General features: G+C 45.5%; 1 long non-coding RNA gene across 1 annotated transcript; it reads right to left on the bottom strand.

The window, feature by feature from the left end:
• Nucleotides 1-821: 821 nt before the first annotated feature.
• Nucleotides 822-2,983, bottom strand: LOC147966051 (uncharacterized). Its single transcript, XR_015608715.1, has 2 exons — nt 2,245-2,983; nt 822-1,386 (listed from the first exon to the last, which is right to left on the bottom strand). It is a non-coding gene; the product is annotated as an uncharacterized LOC147966051 (long non-coding RNA).
• Nucleotides 2,984-4,347: the final 1,364 nt, after the last annotated feature.

Here is a 4,347-nt window from a genome sequence, read left to right as displayed (position 1 = left end):
TTTCTGCATTCAGACGCACGGTTAAAAAATTAGCTCGAAAATACGAACTCGGTAGGACTTGGACCATTTTCTAAATTACTCTTAAACCATTCAAAATTAGAAAAAAACTGTCAAGATGAAAAAGTAGCGCATTTTCATAAGCTTTCCAACTCCATATCATATGCCTCCATTGAATTAGCCGTTTAGAAATGACATCGAAAAAAACGAACTCAGCTGTTCGGTTTACGAAATTTTATGTTTTTTCAAATTACTCTTTAACCATAAGGAATTAGAGAAAACTTTCAACATGTGGAAGGAGCGGTTTTGCAGTAGCTTTTCAACGCCATATTATATGCCTCATTCCGATAAACGGTTTAGAAATGCGATCGAAAATACGATTCACGTTTTTTGTGCAAAGAAAAAACGGCTTTCAAAACTACTCTTAAACCGCTTATATTTTGCCAAAAATTTAAGTTGGGTCATGATATTGGTGTTCATAGCTTTCCAATGGTATATCGCAAGCCCCATTTGAGCAATGTTGGCGGAAGTTCAACCTAGTTCACAGGGAAGTTCAACGTACTACTAATGGGGCAGGTCAGGTTGTGATCAGAATATTATTCTGATCCCGTGATCAGAATAGTGTTTATGTATATATATATAGACTGCACATCATCTCCATCATCATTATCAGTACATCCTGCGCAGGTGAGTTAGCATGCACTTGATCCCAGAAAGGTCTATATCCTTCAAACCAGAGGAGTGCTTCAAACTAACAACAATACATAATATCCAACAAAAGAGGGTCGTGCTACAGCAGCAGAATACATGGCTTAGTCTACATATCAGTACGAATGAAGCTGTGCATATTTGCTGTTGGTATGAACCACATCGCCGCATGTCGGGTTTGCAAAAGCCATCCATCGCATGGAAGCTTGATGCCTTTCACACACTGAAGATTATCTGGCAACAAGCTATGTCGATGAATCTCTGGATATGGTGATTCATGAAACCCATGGTATGATGTGTAAACAGGGTCCCCCCTGGCGAATGGAAGTTGCATAGCACGGTAATCATGGCCGGTGATATGATCGATGATTGGTTGGATGATCGGATAATTGAGCCCGAGGAACATGGAGTGGTTGCCGAGGCTGTAAACCCGCCTCCAGTTGAATACGCCTGGCCCAACGGAGCCGGGATCTTTCTTGAACACGAAGCAGCCATAGCCATCAATGTCACAAACGCTCCATGCATTATACTGCATGTGGTTTGATGAAATGGTTTGGTCATTTTGGTACGTGCAAATGAGCATCAAATGACCACCATCAGCTAAACGAGCGATAAACCACCACCCATCGGCTGGTATGATTCCAGGTCCTGGAATCATGAAGGCCAGCGCATTTGCGTTTGCTGCAACAATTCAAATTGGAGACCAAAAGGACAAAAATAAACAATCATGTTCAGAGTATGTGTGGAACTAAGATGATTATAACAGTGACACAGATCATAGACAGAGAATTGCAATGTCGTGGTCATAATCATACCCCAAGTTAGAAAAATAAGCCAATGGCTTTCATATTCTAGCAACATATCATGGTTCAAACATCATGTAACAATGAGAGGAAAACAGATATGACAGGGCCTACTCATATTCTACCATAGCACTTACTACAGTTATCATATCAACTCTATTTTATAACATGCGTTGTTATAAAAAACCTGGAAATGAGAGTAACATATAGTAATCATGATGTTATACTCATAATATCTATTCTAACAATCATTATATACTAATTGTTCTCATATCAACTCTAACAATAACATGTGTGGTCATAAAAATCTAGGAAATGAGAGAAACATATAGCAATGATGTGGTTATAGACATACTATCTCTCCCTGATAATAAAGCACGGATTAAGTCTTCGGGTTCACCGTCGCAATACGCTTTCTTTCTGTAAATTTACGCTTTTAGTTTGAATTTAAAACATATTCGAGGTGGTACTAAATTTTGCTGATGCAGATTGCACGAACTACGTCCTGGTCGGCAGGCTTTGGGCCCTCATGCATGTTTATATTTTGATGATTTGGGCCTTGCACGCATGTGATTCACCATGCCAAAAAAAATTATATGATTTCTTCATGTGCTTGTTCAGCTAAATAATAATAATCCCACATCGCTTATTTCCGCTTAATCCCACTGATTCATATACGCACCCATGGATGATTCATCAAGCGACCGGAAACAAAGGTGCAGAGGATGAGGCATACATAAAGATTCCACGAGGGAGGGGATGACTGAGCGGGCCTCCGAACTGGATCAGAAGGAGCACAAGGGAGGGGATGAGCTCCACATGGCAGTGGGGCGCTGCCGCCCCTCCCAATCTGGTGCGCAACCACTGCACACCACGGCCCTGTAGCGCCCGTCGCCATCAGCCACCGGGAGGGAGGAGCTCCACCACCAAGGCATGGGGAGGCTGCCGCCCAGCTGGTGCGCCGAAGAGCAGTCAGATCTGGTGCGCAACCACTGCACACTGCGGCCGCCGCCCAGCTGGTGCGCCGAAGAGCAGACCGCCGCCGCCCCAGCCGATGTTGGCAGATCCTCCCACGTGGAGGGAAGGGAGGGGGTGATCTCGCGGTGCTGGAGCTTGGTTTGGGGAGGGGGGAGGGGCGGGGTGTGGAGGATCCCGACGGTGATGTGGGCTCAGGCGGCAGCGCCGCATCACAGTGATGCGGTGAGGTCGGGATGGCTCTCACAAGAGAAAAGAAACGAAGGATAGGCTCTGCGAGCGAGCGGCAGCGAGGCGGCTGGTAGCCAGGCGATTAGCTTTTTTCTTTTTACAGCAAGCCGACGTGTTAGGTAGCTAGCGTGACAGCATAGAGCGGCTGTTTTCCAGTTTTTAATTGAAGGTGTATTTTGGATCCTCACACAAGTATGTTAGCGTGCACACATGTGTTTGCTCTCCTTTCTTCTAAATAAAAATGTGCTTGCTCTCTAAACTAGGCACACGCTGTCTTTTTATTTTAAGGTTGAATTTGACTCATCTATTTTATTTTTATTTTGAATTTGACTCTGTTTATGTCTCTCGTGAACTCATACTGATGGGCTACTAGGACGCAGCAACTGAAAAGGTAACAAGCATCATACATAGATGGATAAGGATTAAGCAATGTTGAACTAACATATATACGCAAACTTAGGGCATACACGATGAAAACATATATGCTTGCACGTCCAATACAAGTAAATACAAAATAAATTGTCTTCAGGAGCTATTGATCCCGGTTCATATGAGTTCATAACAAACTGTCGACGCCAAAACACAGACATTTACATGTCATGGCAACAGAGTCTTTAGTTGTTATCATTCTTAATGAAGCTATTGTTTCAGATCATGAAAATGATGCCATGTCTGATGTTTCTAATGATGGAGTAATTATCAAATTTAAGGAGGCGAGGCCACAAAATGAGATGAGGATGGTGGGGGACGCCCTGATTGTTGTCTGGCCTTATTAAACGAGATCTAAAGAGTCGAGGTCACATAAATGAGCGAAGGAAGGTGCCTGACTGTTGTCACAAAATGAGATGAGGATTGTTGGGGAACGTAGTAATTTCAAAAAATTTCCTACGCACACGCAAGATCATGGTGATGCATAGCAACGAGAGGGGAGAGTGTTGTCTACGTACCCTCGTAGACCGACAGCGGAAGCGTTATGACAACGCGGTTGATGTAGTCGTACGTCTTCACGGCCCGACCGATCAAGCACCGAAACTACGGCACCTCCGAGTTCTAGCACACATTCAGCTCGATGACGATCCCCGGACTCCGATCCAACAAAGTGTCGGGGAAGAGTTCGGTCAGCACAACGGCGTGGTGACGATCTTGATGTTCTACTGTCGCAGGGCTTCGCCTAAGCACCACTACAATATAAAGGAGCAAGGGGGGGTGCGGACGGCCCTAGGTGGAGGCGCGCCGGAGGAGTCCTACTCCTACCGGGAGTAGGACTCCCCCCTTTCCCTAGTTGGATTAGGACTTGGGGGGAAGGAGGAGAGGGAAGAAAGGAAAGGGGGGGGGGGCGCCGCCCCCCTCCTTGTCCAATTCGGACTTGGGGGGGGGGAGGGGCGCGCGGCAGCCCCTAGGCCTCCTCTCCTCTTCCTCCACTAGGCCCATTAAGGCCCATTAGGTTACCGGGGGGTTCCGATAACCTCCCGGTATTCCGGTAAAATGCCGATTTCACCCGGGACACTTCCGATGTCCAAACATAGGCTTCCAATATATCGATCTTTATGTCTCGACCATTTCGAGACTCCTCATCATGTCCGTGATCACATCCGGGACTCCGAACAAACTTTGGTACATAAAAATATATAAA

The sequence above is a fragment of the Triticum urartu genome, chromosome 6A, assembly GCF_056163025.1.
Source record: "Triticum urartu cultivar PI428250 chromosome 6A, HENAU_Tu73, whole genome shotgun sequence".
Lineage (NCBI taxonomy): Eukaryota > Viridiplantae > Streptophyta > Magnoliopsida > Poales > Poaceae > Triticum > Triticum urartu.
Note: the sequence above shows the minus strand (reverse complement) of the source record. Positions and strands in the feature narration are given on the sequence as shown.